We start from the raw sequence: 22,336 nt of genomic DNA, 5'->3' as shown, positions 1-22,336 counted from the left end.
AGTTTCGATTTCTGAGTTTCCTGTACACTTGTTAGCTCATTTCTCATAATTGCCATAGTATCTTCTATATGAGCTATGGTACCTTGTATCTTCCCAAAATCTTCATAAGTCTCCAACTGTAATTTGATGCCGGCAACGCTCCGAGCAATAGCATTTAATTCAGAAGATGAAGGTAAATTATTGATAAAATCTTCCAATGTCTGTAGTTTCGATTGAACTTCTGTTGAAGCTGTATGCAGTTCATCTGTCTGTAATTCAGATTTTATATTAGCAATGTAGGAACTTCGAACTGTAAAACAGTTCGAACAGCCAAATCTGCTTGAGGGGGGCTCATCATTTGTACGCTATAATTGTGCTCATTATAGCATCAATTATACTACTCTAATATAAAATAAAACGTCATGAATATTTTTGGGTTTAAGAAGCAACAACATAATCAGCCTGTAGAGAGAATTCCAGTAAACATGGATGTATTTAGAGAAATTTATCATCAATTGAAAGGGTTACTTCTTGTTCACTTGAATAGTATTTGGTTTCATGTTGACGAGGATACTGGAAAGCACTTATTTGTATTTAATAATAACTTATGATCATTTAAGTTACCTGTTAGTGGGAAATTCAAATAACCATTTCTTCACCCAATGCAGCAGTTTAGCACATAGGTCGAAATTAGTATAGAATTAAACATAGTACATTACTTCCTGATACGTCTTATGATGTGGAAGCTGGTGAAATTTTGTATGCTGAGATAATTGAAGAGTATGATAAATTGATTCCTCTGTTTATCGAAATAAGAATAATCTATCCTCTTATTAATATATAAAATACCTAAGAACAAAAAAAAAATGGATATATTTGGTAATAGAAGGCGACAGGAGATTCCAGATACTTCCAGCGAGATTGCTAGTTTAGATGCACGTCTAAAGAAACGAAAATCTGATTTACTCATATTACAGAATTCGCTAAATCTAAATATTCAAGCAGAGATTACAAATCGTCAAACTCAAATGATTGATCCTATAGTAAAAATTGATGGAAAACTCAAATCTTCGCTTGAGAAATATACTAATTTAGCTTCAATAGATAATCTTCAGAACTTAGAAGAGAATATTGCCAACTTGAAAAAAGAACTTGATAAATTTAGACAAATCCAGAGAACGAATACCGAACAGCTGAAACAGCAATTAAATGACCAGGCAAATAGTATTCGTACCGAACTGCAAACCATCATCCAGAATATCAAAACTCAAGAAGAATAAAAGCAGGTAAATGCTAGTATTGCTAAATTGCAAGAACAGTTTCAATCTTTCGAAGTTCCTGCATTGCAAAGTATCCAATCTGAATTACAGACAGATGAAATGCATACAGCTATAACAGAAGTTCAATCGAAACTACAGACATTGGAAGATTTTATCAATAATTTACCTTCATCTTCTGAATTAAATGCTATTGCTCGGAGCGTTGCCGGCATCAAATTACAGTTGGAGACTTATGAAGATTTTGGGAAGATACAAGGTACCATAGCTCACATAGAAGATACTATGGCAACTATGAGAAATGAGCTAACAAGTGTACAGGAAACTCAGGAATCGAAACTGCCTGGCATTACTGATATTCTAGCTATAGTTCAACAGCAAGTTACTAAGCTTGAAAGCTAGAATACTGAATCAGAATTATCGTATTTCTTGTAGTATTATAGTAATATAAATTTGTCACATACACATTCTTGTATGAACTCTCGAGCTACTCCTCAACAGGGTAATATGAGTACAATAAAGCATACGGACTGTTTTGTTCACGCTGAGATATTAAGACATAAGTTAATTCACAATAACACATTTCTGCAAGCCAAAAACAACGAAAATTGTTCGTAAACAACATAATCTTCATGAACCTTGCAAAATATATCATTTTCTCAAGGGGTCAAGTGTATCGATTTTGGAAAATGTGTTGAATTTGATGATGAACGCGTGGATGAGGAGGAATGCCAAAATTTGTTGATTCTGAAGACAGCTATGTGGAAGGAAATCATGTACTTGAAACTATCCACGACACTTAGCACAGTAATAATTCCAATTGTTTTATGATTTTTTCTTAAATTCTAGCAGAAAGACTAATTATCGTAGATCATTTTCATACGAAATTTGAACCTTCCTTAAAGTAATGAGCAATGTTTGGATTTCTGGAAAAAAGTTATTTATGTTGAAAAAAAAAAAAACAACTTAAAAATTATTTTATTTTTGCTCCCCATGGACAAGGTAATTCGAACTTTTTGGCTGCATTTACGGATCTTATTTTAAGGGAAAGAGAACTAAACCTGACCCACCTACCCTAACGACGAAAGTATTAGGGAAATTATTAAAATGCTAAGGGAACTAAATCTGACCCGCCTAACCAAACCACGAATGCATGTATTGGGAAGTGAAAAACCAGTGTCAAGGAAACACGCAGTAAGTTGGTTGATTTGGTGTTTTAAGTCCTTTATGCACAGTAAGGCTAATTGGGACTGGAAATACAGTTTAAAGTGGGATCCGAACCACTGTGTGCCTCCACCAGGTATTGAACCTGGGATCCCTTGATTACAAGGCGACAATGCTACCACTGCACCATGGGGAGGCCCCAAACATGCAGTACACGCAGTAAGTAACAGCTAAAACTTCGCAATATGTTTTAGCATTAGTAAATTGAAATGGAACCATGTAAAAATTGCATACGTAGCATGATGAAATCTTAATAAAATAAATGGAACTTGGGTCCTTAGCACTTTTGGTATGACTTAAGATGAGCGGACCCCTCTCTGATTTTCTTCATATTTGACATACTTAGTAATTGAGGCCTGCTAATGACGAATCTGAAGTTAAAATTTGTCGGAAACGTCTAGAAATTTCAAAATAATTGCGAACCATTGACGCTAGCCCCACGAACCATTGACGTATGGTTAGGTTAGGCAACATCCTGTAGTTAAAATTTGGTCTCGTGGAAGTATCAGGAACTAGAAATTGCAAAATAATTGCGAAACATTGACGCTAGCCCCACGCACCATTGATATGTGGTTAGGTTAGGCAAACATAGTTAAAATTTGGTGTCGTGGTATTATCAGGAATATATACATTTCGGCACAAGTTCCTTTTGTTTTATTACGATTTCATAATGCTACGAATGCAATCTTTACACGGTTCGATTTTGATGTACGTCTGTTAACACATACTGTGGAGATTAAGCTATTACTTAAGGTTTTGTTCAACATATGCTTTCGTGGTTAGGTTAGGAAGGTTAGGTTTGATTCCCTTAGCATTAAAATAAAGTCCCTAAATGCTTTCTACTAAGGTTCCGATTTACTTCTACAATATTTAGTGTCGCTTGTCGTCTGAGAATATCTTGTCCATGAGAAGTGCGTAAGGTTATTAAAAAGTTGTTTTTTTGTTCAACATAAATAACTTTTTTCCGAGTTTAAACAGTGCTCATTACTTTAAGTAAGGTTCAAATTTCGTGTTACAATGATTTCCAAAATTATATGATAATTAGTCTTTTTGCTAGGAGATCAGATTGAGTTTTGGTGTGTTTATATATTTTTTATAATTAGTACAAATATATTTCTTATATATAATAAAAAATAGCCAATATAAAATAAAACGTCATGAATATTTTTGGGTTTAAGCAGGAACAACATAACCAGCCTGTAGAGAGAATTCCAGTAAACATGGATATATTTAGAGAAATTTATCATCAATTGAAAGGGTTACTTCTTGTTCACTTGAATAGTATTTGGTCTCATGTTGACGAGGATACTGGAATGCACTTATTTGTATTTAATAATAACTTATGATCATTTAAGTTACCTGTTAGTGGGAAAATTCAAATAACCATTTCTCCACCCAATGCGGCAGTTTTGCACATAGGTCGAAATTTGTATAGAATTAAACATAGTACATTACTTCCTGATACGTCTTATGATGTGGAAGCTGGTGAAATTTTGTATGCTGAGATAATTGAAGAGTATGATAAATTGATTCCTCTGTTTATCGAAATAAGAATAATCTATCCTCTTATTAATATATAAAATACCTAAAAACAAAAAAAAACATGGATATATTTGGTAATAGAAGGCGACAGGAGATTCCAGATACTTCCAGCGAGATTGCTAGTTTAGATGCACGTCTAAAGAAACGGAAATCAGATTTACTCATATTACAGAATTCGCTAAATCTAAATATTCAAGCTAACTAACTAACTAACTAACTCTCTAGCCTTCTTAAACCCGAAGGTTAATGGCTGCCGCAACACAGGCCTTCCATCTGTTCCTATCTTGAGCAAGTTCTATATACTCTTTTCCATCCCTACCGATTTCCTTTAGGTCCATCTCAACGTTGTCCCTCCATCTTCGTCTTGGCCTTCCTACAGGTCTCTTACCATCTGGTTTCCCAACAAGAATCCTGTAAACTCCTCTTTCCTCTCCCATTCGTGCCACATGTCCTGCCCACCTAAGTCTTCTTGATTTAATTATTCTAATAATATCTGGACATGAGTACAAATTATGTAGTTCTAAATTATGTAACCTTCTCCACTCACCTGTCTCCTCATCCCTTTTAGGTCCAAAGATTTTCCTAAGGATTTTATTTTCAAATACTCTCAATTTATGTTCCTCTTTCAATGTAAGGGACCAAGTTTCACACCCATATAATACTACAGGCAAAATTACTGTTTTGTATATTTTAACTTTTAGTTTCTTAGATATTAAACGAGAAGACAAAAGTTTATGAAGAGAGAAGTAACATGCATTTCCTGAATTAAGCCTACTTTTTATTTCCTCTTTAATATAATTTTCATTTGTTAATATTACTCCTAAGTATTTGAATTTGGAAACTGGTTCAAACGAGTTGTTATCAATAATTAGATTTTGATTATTACCTAACACTTGGTTTCGGCCTGTAATCATATATTTAGTTTTCTCTTTGTTAACTTCCAAACCTATCTCTTTAGCAGTTTTGAAAAATATTTTAGCATTATTCTTAATTGTATTCACATCATCCCCCAGTAAGTCTACATCATCTGCATATGCTAACAACTGAGTCACACCATTTAATTTTAGTCCTTCTTTAGTTTCTTTTACCTTCCTAACAGCATATTCTAAGGCAAAATTAAAGAGCAATGGAGATAATGCATCTCCTTGTTTTAACCCATCATGAATTGTAAATTTGTCAGACATATTATTACCCACACGAATTTTACTTTCTGTTTCACTGGTGCATATTTTTATCATACTAACAAGCTTCTTAGGTATTCCAAACTCTACTAATATATTATATAATTTATCTCTTTTGACCGAATCATATGCTTTTTTGAAATCAATGAATAGCTGATGGACATTTTGATTATATTCCCACTTTTTTTCAAGTGTCTGTCTGATGTGAAAAATTTGATCTGTAGTTGATCTGTTACGTTTAAATCCACATTGATAATCACCTATAATTTCATTAGCATATGGGGTTAGTCTTGTTAAAATAATGTTAGACAATATTTTGTATGTTGTTGAGAGTAGAGAAATTCGACGGTAATTATTGCAGTTCATTTTATCACCTTTTTTAAACACAGGAACAATTATGGATTCTTTCCACTTTTGAGGGATTTCTTCTTTATTCCATATTAAACAAATTAATTTATGAATTTGACATATTAATGAATTTCCACCATATTTAATTAACTCAGCTGGTATTAAATCAATGCCAGGTGCTTTGTTATTCTTTAGCCTTTTAATAGCATCTTTAACTTCCGTCAAGTTAGGTTCTGGAACTAAAGGTTCTGCTGTGTGGACTTCATTTGCTTCTGATTTATCTCCTACATGGACATTTAAAAGGTCATTAAAGTAGTTATTCCATCTATTTAGAATATCGCATGGGTCAGCTAGAAAATCACCGTCTTTATCTTTTATCAAGTTTACTTAGGTTGCCACCCCTTTCTAAATTAATTTACACCTTTATATAAATCTCTGATATTTTTATTTTTGCTGTTTGTTTCAATTTCGTCAATTTTGCTTTTCAAGTAATCTCTTTTTTTACTTCTAAACGTGCGGTTAACTTCTCGCTTTATTCTATTATAATTGCTTAGATTTGTATCATCCGAGTTATTTAACCATCTAAGTCTAGCCTGATTTCTTATTTCTATTAGATTATGACATTCATTATCAAACCACGGCTTACTTTTTCTTGGTTTATGGTATCCTATACTTTCTTTAGCTGCTGATTCTATTGCATTACGTATGTGCTCCCAATTCTTATTTACGTCTGTTTCATTTATATTTTCATCATCATTTAAATCCTGCAAAACATCAAATCTATTTGACAGTTTAATTTGGTAATCTGTCTTAATTCTTTCATCAACAAACTTTCCTGTATCAAATTTTATAACTTTTAGATTTTGTTGCTTATGATTTATCACTGAGAGTCTTTCTCTTAATTTAGCAATTACTAAATAATGGTCACTGGCACAGTCAGCACCTCTATGTGTACGAACGTCAATTATACTAGTATGCCTCCTCTTATCAATGAGAATATGATCTATCTGATTATGAGTTTTACTATCTGGAGAAGACCAGGTATATTTATGGATATCTTTATGTTTAAAAGTGGTACTTTTCAAATATTCAAGCAGAGATACAAATCTTCAAACTCAACTGATTGATCCTATAGTAAAAATTGATGGAGAACTCAAATCTTCGCTTGAGAAATATACTAATTTAGCTTCAATAGATAATCTTCAGAACTTAGAAGAGAATATTGCCAACTTGAAAAAAGAACTTGATAAATTTAGACAAATCCAGAGAACGAATACCGAACAGCTGAATCAGCAATTAAATGAACAGGCAAATAGTATTCGTACCGAACTGCAAACCATCATCCAGAATATCAAAACTCAAGAAGAATATGAGCAGGTAAATGCTAGTATTGCTAAATTGCAAGAACAGTTTCAATCTTTCGAAGTTCCTACATTGCAAAGTATCAAATCTGAATTACAGACAGATGAACTGCATACAGCTATAACAGAAGCTCAATCGAAACTACAGACATTGGAAGATTTTATCAATAATTTACCTTCATCTTCTGAATTAAATGCTATTGCTCGGAGCGTTGCCGGCATCAAATTACAGTTGGAGACTTATGAAGATTTTGGGAAGATACAAGGTACCATAGCTCACATAGAAGATACTATGGCAACTATGAGAAATGCGCTAACAAGTGTACAGGAAACTCAGGAATCGAAACTGCCTGGCATTACTGATATTCTAGCTATAGTTCAACAGCAAGTTACTAAGCTTGAAAGCTTGAATACTGAATCAGAATTATCGTATTTCTTGTAGTATTATAGTATTAAAAATTTGTCACATACACATTCTTGTATGAACTCTCGAGCTACTCCTCAACAGGGTAATATAAGTACAATAAAGCCTTCGGACTGTTTTGTTCACGCTGAGATATTAAGACATAAGTTAATTCACAATAACACATTTCTGCAAGCCAAAAACAACGAAAATTGTTCGTAAACAACATAATCTTCATGAACCTTGCAAAATATATCATTTTCTCAAGGGGTCAAGTGTATCGATTTTGGAAAATGTGTTGAATTTGATGATGAACGTGTGGATGAGGAGGAATTCCAAAATTTGTTGATTCTGAAGACAGCTATGTGGAAGGAAATCATGTACTTGAAACTATCCACGACACTTAGCACAGTAATAGTACCAATTGTTTGATGATTTTTTCTTAAATTCTAGAAGAAAGACTAATTATCGTAGATCATTTTTATACGAAATTTGAACCTTCCTTAAAGTAATGAGCAATGTTTGGATTTCTGGAAAAAAAGTTATTTACGTTGAAAAAAAAAACAACTTAAAAATTATTTTATTTTTGCTCCCCATGGACAAGGTAATTCGAACTTATTGGCTGCATTTACGGATTTTATTTTAAGGGAAAGAGAACTAAACCTGACCCACCTACCCTAACGACGAAAGTATTAGGGAAATTATTAAAATGCTAAGGGAACTAAATCTGACTCGCCTAACCAAACCACGAATGCATGCATTGGGAAGTGAAAAACCAGTGTCAAGGAAACATGCAGTAAGTTGGTTGATTTGGTGTTTTAAGTCCTTTATGAACAGTAAGGCTAATTGGGACTGGACCTACAGTTTAAAGTGGGATCCGAACCACTATGTGCCTCCACCAGATATTGAACCAGGGACCCCATGATTACAAGGCGACAATGCTACCACTGCACCATGGGGAGGCCCCAAACATGCAGTACACGCAGTAAGTAACCGCTAAAACTCCGCAGTATGTTTTAGCATTAGTAAATTGAAATCGAACCATGTAAAAATTGCATACGTAGCATGATGAAATCGCAATAAAATAAATGGAACTTGGGCCCTTAGCACTTTTGGTATGATTTAAGAGGAGCGGACCCCTCTCTGATTTTCTTCATATTTGACATACTTAGTAATTGAGGCCTGCTAATGACGAATCTGAAGTTAAAATTTGTCGGAATTGTCTAGAAATTCCAAAATAATTGCAAACCATTGACGCTAGCCCCACGAACCATTGACGTATGATTAGGTTAGGCAAACATCCTGTAGTTAAAATTTGGTCTCGTGGAAGTATCAGGAACCAGAAATTGCATAATAATTGCGAACCATTGACGCTAGCCCCACGCACCATTGACATGTGGTTAGGTTAGGCAAACATAGTTAAAATTTGGTGTTGTGGTATTATCAGGAATATATACATTTCGGCACAAGTTCCTTTCGTTTTATTACGATTTCATAATGCTACGAATGCAATTTTTACACGGTTCGATTTTGATGTACGTCTGTTAACGCATACTGTGGAGATTAAGCTATTACTTAAGGTTTTGTTCAACATATGCTTTCGTGGTTAGGTTAGGAAGGTTAGGTTTGATTCCCTTAGCATTAAAATAAAGTCCCTAAATGCTTTCTACTAAGGTTCCGACTTACTTCTACGATATTTAGTGTCGCTTGTCGACTGAGAATATCTTGTCCATGAGAAGTGCGTAAGGTTATTAAAAAGTTGTTTTTTTCTTCAACATAAATAACTTCTTTTCGAGTTTAAACAGTGCTCATTACTTTAAGTAAGGTTCAATTTTCGTGTTACAATGATTTCCAAAATCATATGATAATTAGTCTTTGTGCTAGGAGATCAGATTGAGTTTTGGTGTATTTATATTTTTTTATAATTAGTACAAATATATATCTTATATATAATAATAAAATATCTAATATAAAATAACACGTCATGAATATTTTTGGGTTTAAGAAGCAACAACATAATCAGCATGTAGAGAGAATTCCAGTAAACATGGATGTATTTAGAGAAATTTATCATCAATTGAAAGGGTTACTTCTTGTTCATTTGAATAGTACTGTATTTGGTTTCATATTGACGAGAATACTGGAAAGCACTTATTTGTATTTAATAATAACTTATGATCATTTAAGTTACCTGTTAGTGGGAAAATTCAAATAACCATTTCTCCACCCAATGCGGCAGTTTTGCCCATAGGTCGAAATTTGTATAGAATTAAACATAGTACATTACTTCCTGATACGTCTTATGATGTGGAAGCTGGTGAAATTTTGTATGCTGAGATAATTGAAGAGTATGATAAATTGATTCCTCTGTTTATCGAAATAAGAATAATCTATCCTCTTATTAATATATAAAATCCCTAAAAACAAAAAAAAAACATGGATATATTTGGTAATAGAAGGCGACAGGAGATTCCAGATACTTCCAGCGAGATTGCTAGTTTAGATGCACGTCTAAAGAAACGGAAATCAGATTTACTCATATCACAGAATTCGCTAAATCTAAATATTCAAGCAGAGATACAAATCTTCAAACTCAACTGATTGATCCTATAGTAAAAATTGATGGAGAACTCAAATCTTCGCTTGAGAAATATACTAATTTAGCTTCAATAGATAATCTTCAGAACTTAGAAGAGAATATTGCCAACTTGAAAAAAGAACTTGATAAATTTAGACAAATCCAGAGAACGAATACCGAACATCTGAAACAGCAATTAAATGACCAGGCAAATAGTATTCGTACCGAACTGCAAACCATCATCCAGAATAACAAAACTCAAGATGAATATGAGCAGGTAAATGCTAGTATTGCTAAATTGCAAGAACAGTTTCAATCTTTCGAAGTTCCTACATTGCAAAGTATCAAATCTGAATTACAGACAGATGAACTGCATACAACTATAACAGAAGTTCAATCGAAACTACAGACATTGGAAGATTTTATCAATAATTTACCTTCATCTTCTGAATTAAATGCTATTGCTCGGAGCGTTTCCGGCATCAAATGACAGTTGGAGACTTATGAAGATTTTGGGAAGATACAAGGTACCATAAGCTCACATAGAAGATACTATGGCAACTATGAGAAATGAGCTAACAAGTGTACAGGAAACTCAGGAATCGAAACTGGCTGGCATTACTGATATTTTAGCTATAGTTCAACAGCAAGTTACTAAGCTTGAAAGCATGAATACTGAATCAGAATTATCGTATTTCTTGTAGTATTATAGTAATATAAATTTGTCACATACACATTCTTGTATGAACTCTCGAGCTACTCCTCAACAGGGTAATATAAGTACAATAAAGCCTTCGGACTGTTTTGTTCACGCTGAGATATTAAGACATAAGTTAATTCACAATAACACATTTCTGCAAGCCAAAAACAACGAAAATTGTTCGTAAACAACATAATCTTCATGAACCTTGCAAAATATATCATTTTCTCAAGGGGTCAAGTGTATCGATTTTGGAAAATGTGTTGAATTTGATGATGAACGCGTGGATGAGGAGGAATGCCAAAATTTGTTGATTCTGAAGACAGCTATGTGGAAGGAAATCATGTACTTGAAACTATCCACGACACTTAGCACAGTAATAGTTCCAATTGCTTGATGATTTTTTCTTAAATTCTAGCAGAAAGACTAATTATCATAGATCATTTTTATACGAAATTTGAACCTTCCTTAAAGTAATGAGCAATGTTTGGATTTCTGGAAAAAAGTTATTTATGTTGGAAAAAAAAAACAACTTAAAAATTATTTTATTTTTGCTCCCCATGGACAAGGTAATTCGAACTTTTTGGCTGCATTTACGGATCTTATTTTAAGGGAAAGAGAACTAAACCTGACCCACCTACCCTAACGACGAAAGTATTAGGGAAATTATTAAAATGCTAAGGGAACTAAATCTGACCCGCCTAACCAAACCACGAATGCATGTATTGGGAAGTGAAAAACCAGTGTCAAGGAAACACGCAGTAAGTTGGTTGATTTGGTGTTTTAAGTCCTTTATGCACAGTAAGGATAATTGGGACTGGAAATTCAGTTTAAAGTGGGATCCGAACCACTATGTGCCTCCACCAGGTTTTGAACCTGGGACCCCTTGATTACAAGGCGACAATGCTACCACTGCACCATGGGGAGGCCCCAAACATGCAGTACACGCAGTAAGTAACAGCTAAAACTTCGCAATATGTTTTAGCATTAGTAAATTGAAATCGAACCATGTAAAAATTGCATACGTAGCATGATGAAATCTTAATAAAATAAATGGAACTTGGGTCCTTAGCACTTTTGGTATGACTTAAGATGAGCGGACCCCTCTCTGATTTTCTTCATATTTGACATACTTAGTAATTGAGGCCTGCTAATGACGAATCTGAAGTTAAAATTTGTCGGAAACGTCTAGAGATTTCAAAATAATTGCGAACCATTGACGTATGGTTAGGTTAGGCAAACATCCTGTAGTTAAAATTTGGTCTCGTGGAAGTATCAGGAACTAGAAATTGCAAAATAATTGCGAACCATTGACGCTAGCCCCACGCACCATTGACATGTGGTTAGGTTAGGCAAACTTAGTTAAAATTTGGTGTCGTGGTATTATCAGGAATATATACATTTCGGCACAAGTTCCTTTTGTTTTATTACGATTTCATAATGCTACGAATGCAATTTTTACACGGTCCGATTTTGATGTACGTCTGTTAACACATACTGTGGAGATTAAGCTATTACTTAAGGTTTTGTTCAACATATGCTTTCGTGGTTAGGTTAGGAAGGTTAGGTTTGATTCCCTTAGCATTAAAATATAGTCCCTAAATGCTTTCTACTAAGGTTCCGACTTACTTCTACGATATTTAGTGTCGCTTGTCGACTTAGAATATCTTGTCCATGAGAAGTGCGTAAGGTTATTATAAAGTTGTTTTTTTCTTCAACATAAATAACTTTTTTTCGAGTTTAAACAGTGCTCATTACTTTAAGTAAGGTTCAAATTTCGTGTTACAATGATTTCCAAAATTATATGATAATTAGTCTTTGAGCTAGGAGATCAGATTGAGTTTTGGTGTATTTATATTTTTTTATAATTAGTACAAATATATATCTTATATATAATAAAAAATATAGTATATATATAGTATAATATATAGTAGTATAATTGATGCTATAATGAGCACACTTATAGCGTACAAATGATGAGCCCCCCTCAAGCAGATTTGGCTACACTTAAAACAAGCTCAACATGCCCATATGAACTTTTTGCTCATGTGTAGCACCCCGTCTAACCCAAGATTTTTGTAAAAATGCCCTCGGGAATTTCCCGAAACTACAGTGTACAAATGATGAGCCCCCTCAGATTGATTTGTCCACACTTACAAAAGACACTTCTGTGAGATTGTTGTCCATAAATTTGTTAAAAATATGCTCCTCTTGATATTTTTTTTGGATACATTTAAAACTAAGCCAAACGTATTAACACACACACACACACACACACACACACACACACACACACACACACCCACACCCATCCACACACACACACAATGTTTACTTCTGGTTTATTTCTATTGCATCATGCTGTGCAACAAATTATTATCCAATATTATGCAACAAATTATAAGGCAAGAGCTCTTGCATCATGCTGTGCAACAAATTATTATCCGATATTATGCATGTGTTGTTTTCTGATTGGTTAATTATGACATAATGTGATGATGTGTTATATTCTGATTGTTTTATTGTTTCAGTTTTAATCCGTGCTTAGGGTATATAAAGAGATTTTGCTTTACATATCAGCCAGTATTGTGAGAGTGGCTGAGGAGTACAGATGTGTTGTTACAGTGCTTCTCATACTTACAGGCCTGTTTGGTTTAATATATAATATTTCTTATTATTCATATTAAATATATTTCTGGTATATTGAACAAAAAGGGCTTATATTTTGTATAAAAAATCTGATATTTGTTGCATCCAGCTTGTTTGTTGTAATCCACTCTTATTTAGAGTCAGGCTTATATCTGTCCCAGCTTGTTATACAAAAATCAATACATAACACAGTGCTAGGTCATTGCCTTTCTAGGACATGCATGTCTGTGCAGGCATTTGCGGAAGGTCAGTGTAGATCAATATTTATTCTCTTTTTCCACTTGTAGGCTATTAGCTTTACAACCTGTCATAATAAGCATAGAGTTTTGATTTAAAACCCAAAAAAATTTGTATAATAAACCGAGAATAAAAATTAATAATATTAACATATTAAAAATACGCAAGAAATATACAAAGCACACAGCTGAACAAAATATATATATATATTAAGTACAAAATTTTGAATTGAACCCTAGAAAATCTTATATAATAAACCAACAACAAAAATGCCAAATCAAAAATATTGCAATCAGTGTAATAAAAATATATCCAGCCCCAATTTTGCTAGGCACCAAAATTTGTGACCCAGGCAAATATGGAACTCCCACAAAAATATGCCCCAAATGCCATAAGATATTTAGCAAGGCATATTTCAATAGACATGTAGGCTCTTGCTCTGCACAGTCATCAACATTGCCCCCTCAACCATCTACATCTGGTCTGAAAAGGAAGCATGAAGCACCTGTTAATGCTAGAGCAGCAAAGCAGCCACGCTATGAACCTATCCATAGCAGTTTTAACGGCCAATTAAGGGATCACCGTTTTGTATCAGAGCCAAGATGTGACATTAAGAATTTTTTGAACAGTATAAATCCAGATGTGCAGGCAATTCTAAATGCACAAAATGACTCTTATAAGCTGTCCCTCAAATTGTTTACACAATATAAGAAGCCAAATGGCACAAAATTTACACAGCCCCACATAACAGAAACTGTACCGGTATATTCAAATGCAAATTCAGACAAAATAATAAGCATTTTGATAGATCAATTGAATATTAAACACTCTGAATTTGCAGCAAAAGAGTCTGGATGGAGCCTATGCGGTTCTCCACACAGGCTCTATGTTAATATTTCTGAACTCAACCCATTACAAGGATCTACATATTTGCCTTTACCTGCCAATATTAAAAACAAACAAGCCGTGTTTAATATAAAAAATAATGATGAGAAATGTTTTTTGTGGTGTATTTTAGCTGCTTTGTATCCAGTTTTAAGGAATCCTCAGAGAATAAGTTATTATAAATAACATGAAAATTATTTTGATGAAGCAATGGAGGGTTTAGAATATCCAATGTCTGTTCAGAATATTGATAAATTTGAAAAAAAGGCCAGGGATATCAATGGTAAACAATTATCTATTAATGTATTTACTTGTTCTACTGGCCGTGGCAATTGCTTGATAGATCCTCTCAGAATCAGTACACTTGATGATGATTCTGCTGTTCCGATTGATCTGCTCTTAATTGAAGGAGATGGCACATATCATTACACTCTGATACATAATCTTGAAGCTTTAGTCAGAACACAACTAGACAAATTTAATAGAACATTTAAGTTGTGCAGAAGATGTTTGACTGTATTTGATGGTCAAAAAATGGTAAATGGGGTTCGGGAAAAAAATGCAGAAATTGCTAAAAACAAGATAATTGAACATTTAAAATACTGTGGGAATCATAAACCTGTTCATATGCTTATGCCTAACCCAAATGAAAATGCCAAATTCAAAAAATTTGAAGCCTTGTTGGATCACCCAGCATATATAGTCTGTGATTTTGAATCAAACCTCAAACCCCTTGCATTCTGTAGCCCAGATCCTGATGAATCTTCAATTACATCATACCAGCTACATGAACCTTCTAGTTTTTATTATGTGGTTGTACAGGATGGGGTTGTTAGTAAAGAATATTTATACATGGGAGCAGATGCCATCAAAGAATTTGCACATAGAATAGAAAAGGAATGCCATGACATAGCATCTAATATCTTATTAAAATCAAAACCTATGTTGCCTTTAACAGAGAAACAGATTGAAGATTTCAACAATGCAGAAAAATGCCCGGTATGTGATTCTGAATTTTCAGATATAAATATCAAGGTGAAACACCATTCTCATACAGATGGTAAATTCTTAATGGCTCTGTGTAATAGCTGTAATATTAAGATCCAGAGACCAAAATTTGTCCCTATATTTTGCCATGGTGCATCCAATTATGATTTTCATCATTTGATCAGGTACGAGGGGTTTGACAAGCAGAATTTAAATATTTTAGCTGAAAATAATGAAAAATATATTGCCATTAGCAAAATAATTAAAGTTAATAGTGTTCCTATTCACTTAAGATTCCTTGATTCTTACAGAATTTTATCGGCTAGCCTGGCTACACTGGCCACTCAATTATCTGATGATCAATTCAAAATCACATGTGCTTCGTTTCCAAATCAGGACCTGAAATTAATTAGGCGGAAGGGTGTATATCCATATGATTATGTTACACATTTTTCTAAATTTGATGAGTGTTCTCTGCCACCACAACAAGAGTTTTACAGCAAAATCAGAGGATCTGGAATCACTGATGAAGATTATCACCATGCCCAATTGATGTGGAACAATTTAAAATGCCAGACATTTGGTGATTAACACAAGGCTTATTTAAAACTTGATGTGACCCTCTTAGCTGATATACTGCAGGCATTCAGAAAATCTTCCATGCAAAATTATAAGCTGGATCCAATGTATTTTTACAGTGCTCCGGGCCTAGCATGGTCTGCAATGTTTTTAAACACTAAAATGCAATTGGATCTGATCCAGGATCATGATATGTATCTGTTTATGGAACAATGTATAAGAGGAGGCATGGTGCAATGTTCTCAGAGATATGCCAGAGCAAATAACAAATATATTCCTGATTATGATCCAGCACTGCCATCAAATTATATACTGTATGTAGATGCCAACAGCCTCTATGGTTATGCTATGATGGATAAATTGCCATATGCAGGGCTTGAGTGAGTTGAAGATTTTAATATTGAAGATCTTCAGGATTTTGATGACAGTAACTATGGCCTGTTCTTAGAGGTTGATCTGACAATTCCTGATGATTAACACAACACATTTTCTGATCTGCCCCCAATTCCTGAGGTTGAGTGCTCACCTGGCTCTAAACAGAAGAAATTGATGATGACTCTAGAGCCAAAACAGGATTATGTCATATATTACAAAAACCTCCAGTTTCTGATGCATCATGGTGTTCAAGTAACCAAAATTGGCAAAGTTTTGAGGTTCAGGCACTCAAGATGGTTGAAACCATATATTGATACAAACACAGAGCTTCGAACATCTGCAATGAGCCAATTTTGGTTACTTGAACACCATGATGCATCAGAAACTGGAGGTTTTTGTAATATATGACATAATCCTGTTTTGGAAATTTGAAATTTGAACCTTACTTAAAGTAATGAGCACTGTTTAAACTCGAAAAAAAGTTATTTATGTTGAAGAAAAAAACAACTTTTTAATAACCTTACGCACTTCTCATGGACAAGATATTCTAAGTCGACAAGCAACATTAAATATCGTAGAAGTAAGTCGGAACCTTAGTAGAAAGCATTTAGGGACTATATTTTAATGCTAAGGGAATCAAACCTAATCTTCCTAACCTAACCACGAAAGTATATGTTGAACAAAACCTTAAGTAATAGCTTAATCTCCACAGTATGTGTTAACAGACGTACATCAAAATCGGACCGTGTAAAAATTGCATTCGTAGCATTATGAAATCGTAATAAAACAAAAGGAACTTGTGCCGAAATGTATATATTCCTGATAATACCACGACACCAAATTTTAACTATGTTTGCCTAACCTAACCACATGTCAATGGTGCGTGGGGCTAGCGTCGATGGTTCGCAATTATTTTGCAATTTCTAGTTCCTGATAGTTCCACGAGACCAAATTTTAACTACAGGATGTTAGCCTAACCTAAACACACGTCAATGGTTCGTGGGGCTAGCGTCAATGGTTCGCAATTATTTTGAAATTTCTAGACGTTTCCGACAAATTTTAACTTCAGATTCGTCATTAGCAGGCCTCAATTAGTAACAATGTCAAATATGAAGAAAATCAGAGAGGGGTCCGCTCATCTTAAGTCATACCAAAAGTGCTAAGGGCCCAAGTTCCATTTATTTTATTGCGATTTCATCAGGCTACGTATGCAATTTTTACATGGTTCGATTTCAATTTACTAATGCTAAAACATACTGCGGAGTTTTAGCGGTTACTTACTGCGTGTACTGCATGTTTGGGGCCTCCCCATGGTGCAGTGGTAGCATTGTCGCCTTGTAATCAAGGGGTCCCAGGTTCAATACCTGGTGGAGGCACATAGTGGTTCGGATCCCACTTTAAACTGTAGGCCCAGTCCCAATTAGCCTTACTGTTCATAAAGGACTTAAAACACCAAATCAACCAACTTACTGCATGTTTCCTTGACACAGGTTTTTCACTTCCCAATGCATGCATTCGTGGTTTGGTTAGGCGGGTCAGATTTAGTTCCCTTAGCATTTTAATAATTTCCCTAATACTTTCGTCGTTAGGGTAGGTGGGTCAGGTTTAGTTCTCTTTCCCTTAAAATAAGATCCGTAAATGCAGCCAAAAAGTTCGAATTACCTTGTCCATGGGGAGCAAAAATAAAATAATTTTTAAGTTGTTTTTTTTTCAACATAAATAACTTTTTTCCAGAAATCCAAACACTAAATACTTTAAGGAAGGTTCAAATTTCGTATAAAAATGATCTACGATAATTAGTCTTTCTGCTAGAATTTAAGAAAAAATCATAAAACAATTGGAACTATTACTGTGATAAGTGTCGTGGATAGTTTCAAGTACATGATTTTCTTCCACATAGCTGTCTTCAGAATCAACAAATTTTGGCATTCCTCCTCATCCACGCGTTCATCATCAAATTCAACACATTTTCCAAAATAGATACACTTGACCCCTTGAGAAAATGATATATTTTGCAAGGTTCATGAAGATTATGTTGTTTACGAACAATTTTCGTTGTTTTTGGCTTGCAGAAATGTGTTATTGTGAATTAACTTATGTCTTAATATCTCAGCGTGAACAAAACAGTCCGAAGGCTTTATTGTACTTATATTACCCTGTTGAGGAGTAGCTCGAGAGTTCATACAAGAATGTGTATGTGACAAATTTATATTACTATAATACTACAAGAAATACGATAATTCTTATTCAGTATTCAAGCTTTCAAGTTTAGTAACTTGCTGTTGAACTATAGCTAGAATATCAGTAATGCCAGGCAGTTTCGATTCCTGAGTTTCCTGTACACTTGTTAGCTCATTTCTCATAGTTGCCATAGTATCTTCTATGTGAGCTATGGTACCTTGTATCTTCCCAAAATCTTCATAAGTCTCCAACTGTAATTTGATGCCTGCAACGCTCCGAGCAATAGCATTTAATTCAGAAGATGAAGGTAAATTATTGATAAAATCTTCCAATGTCTGTAGTTTCGATTGAACTTCTGTTATAGCTGTATGCAGTTCGTCTGTCTGTAATTCAGATTTGATACTTTGCAATGTAGGAACTTCGAAAGATTGAAAATGTTCTTGCAATTTAGCAATACTAGCATTTACCTGCTCATATTCTTCTTGAGTTTTGATATTCTGGATGATGGTTTGCAGTTCGGTACGAATACTATTTGCCTGGTCATTTAATTGCTGTTTCAGCTGTTCAGTATTCGTTCTCTGGATTTGTCTAAATTTATCAAGTTCTTTTTTCAAGTTGGCAATATTCTCTTCTAAGTTCTGAAGATTATCTATTGAAGCTAAATTAGTATATTTCTCAAGCGAAGATTTGAGTTCTCCATCAATTTTTACTATAGGATCAATCAGTTGAGTTTGAAGATTTGTATCTCTGTTTGAATATTTAGATTTAGCTAATTCTGTAATATGAGTAAATCTGATTTCCGTTTCTTTAGACGTGCATCTAAACTAGCAATCTCGCTGGATGTATCTGGAATCTCCTGTCGCCTTCTATTACCAAATATATCCATGTTTTTTTTGTTTTTAGGTATTTTATATATTAATAAGAGGATAGATTATTCTTATTTCGATAAACAGAGGAATCATTTTATCATACTCTTCAATTATCTCAGCATACAAAATTTCACCAGCTTCCACATCATAAGACGTATCAGGAAGTAATGTACTATGTTTAATTCTATACAAATTTCGACCTATGTGCAAAACTGCCGCATTGGGTGGAAAAATGGTTATTTGAGTTTTCCCACTAACAGGTAACTTAAATGATCATAAGCTATTATTAAATACAAATAAATGCATTCCAGTATCCTCGTCAACATGAGACCAAATACTATTCAAGTGAACAAGAAGTAACCCTTTCAATTGATGATAAATTTCTCTAAATACATCCATGTTTACTGGAATTCTCTCTACAGGCTAGTTATGTTGTTGCTTCTTAAACCCAAAAATATTCATGACGTTCTATTTTATATTGGCTATTTTTTATTATATATAAGAAATATATTTGTACTAATTATAAAAAAAATATAAATACACCAAAACTCAATCTGATCTCCTAGCAAAAAGACTAATTATCATATAATTTTGGAAATCATTGTAACACGAAATTTGAACCTTACTTAAAGTAATGAGCACTGTTTAAACTCGGAAAAATTATTTATGTTGAACAAAAAAACAACTTTTTAATAACCTTACGCACTTCTCATGGACAAGATATTCTCAGACGACAAGCGACACTAAATATCGTAGAAGTAAATCGGAACCTTAGTAGAAAGCATTTAGGGACTTTATTTTAATGCTAAGGGAATCAAACATAACATTCCTAACCTAACCACGAAAGCATATGTTGAACAAAACCTTAAGTAATAGCTTAATCTCCACAGTATGTGTTAACAGACGTACATCAAAATCGAACCGTGTAAAAATTGCATTCGTAGCATTATGAAATCGTAATAAAACAAAAGGAACTTGTGCCGAAATGTATATATTCCTGATAATACCACGACATCAAATTTTAACTATGTTTGCCTAACCTAACCACATGTCAATGGTGCGTGGGGCTAGCGTCAATGGTTCGCAATTATTTTGCAATTTCTAGTTCCTGATACTTCCACGAGACCAAATTTTAACTACAGGATGTTTGCCTAACATAACCATACGTCAATGGTTCGTGGGGCTAGCGTCAATGGTTCGCAATTATTTTGAAATTTCTAGACGTTTCCGACAAATTTTAACTTCAGATTCGTCATTAGCAGGCCTCAATTAGTAAGTATGTCAAATATGAAGAAAATCAGAGAGGGGTCCGCTCATCTTAAGTCATACCAAAAGTGCTAAGGGCCCAAGTTCCATTTATTTTATTGCGATTTCATCAGGCTACGCATGCAATTTTTACATGGTTCGATTTCAATTTACTAATGCTAAAACATACTGCGGAGTTTTAGCGGTTACTTACTGCGTGTACTGCATGTTTGGGGCCTCCCCATGGTGCAGTGGTAGCATTGTCGCCTTGTAATCAAGGGGTCCCAGGTTCAATACCTGGTGGAGGCACATAGTGGTTCGGATCCCACTTTAAACTGTAGGTCCAGTCCCAATTAGCCTTACTGTTCATAAAGAACTTAAAACACCAAATCAACCAACTTACTGCATGTTTCCTTGACACTGGTTTTTCACTTCCCAATACATGCATTCGTGGTTTGGTTAGGCGGGTCAGATTTAGTTCCCTTAGCATTTTAATAATTTCCCTAATACTTTCGGCGTTAGGGTAGGTGGGTCAGGTATAGTTCTCTTTCCCTTAAAATAAGATCCGTAAATGCAGCCAATAAGTTCGAATTACCTTGTCCATGGGGAGCAAAAATAAAATAATTTTTAAGTTGTTGTTTTTTTTCAACATAAATAACTTTTTCCAGAAATCCAAACATTGCTCATTACTTTAAGGAAGGTTCAAATTTCGTATAAAAATGATCTACGATAATTAGTCTTTCTGCTAGAATTTAAGAAAAAATCATCAAACAATTGGAACTATTACTGTGCTAAGTGTCGTGGATAGTTTCAAGTACATGATTTCCTTCCACATAGCTGTCTTCAGAATCAACAAATTTTGGCATTCCTCCTCATCCACGCGTTCATCATCAAATTCAACACATTTTCCAAAATCGATACACTTGACCCCTTGAGAAAATGATATATTTTGCAAGGTTCATGAAGATTATGTTGTTTACGAACAATTTTCGTTGTTTTTGGCTTGCAGAAATGTGTTATTGTGAATTAACTTATGTCTTAATATCTCAGCGTGAACAAAACAGTCCGAAGGCTTTATTGTACTTATATTACCCTGTTGAGGGGTAGCTCGAGAGTTCATACAAGAATGTGTATGTGAGAAATTTTTAATACTATAATACTACAAGAAATACGATAATTCTGATTCAGTATTCAAGCTTTCAAGCTTAGTAACTTGCTGTTGAACTATAGCTAGAATATCAGTAATGCCAGGCAGTTTTGATTTCTGAGTTTCCTGTACACTTGTTAGCTCATTTCTCATAGTTGCCATAGTATCTTCTATATGAGCTATGGTACCTTGTATCTTCCCAAAATCTTCATAAGTCTCCAACTGTAATTTGATGCCGGCAACGCTCCGAGCAATAGCATTTAATTCAGAAGATGAAGGTAAATTATTGATAAAATCTTCCAATGTCTGTAGTTTCGATTGAACTTCTGTTGTAGCTGTATGCAGTTCATCTGTCTGTAATTCAGATTTGATATTTGCAATGTAGGAACTTCGAACTGTAAAACAGTTCGAACAGCCAAATCTGCTTGAGGGGGGCTCATCATTTGTACGCTATAATTGTGCTCATTATAGCATCAATTATACTACTCTAATATAAAATAAAACGTCATGAATATTTTTGGGTTTAAGAAGCAACAACATAATCAGCCTGTAGAGAGAATTCCAGTAAACATGGATGTATTTAGAGAAA

Source organism: Lepisma saccharinum, chromosome 7, assembly GCF_977018435.1.
Source record: "Lepisma saccharinum chromosome 7, izLepSacc3.1, whole genome shotgun sequence".
Classification (NCBI taxonomy): Eukaryota; Metazoa; Arthropoda; class Insecta; order Zygentoma; family Lepismatidae; genus Lepisma; species Lepisma saccharinum.
The sequence above is the reverse complement of the archived record's forward strand: the minus strand, read 5'-3'. Positions refer to the sequence as shown.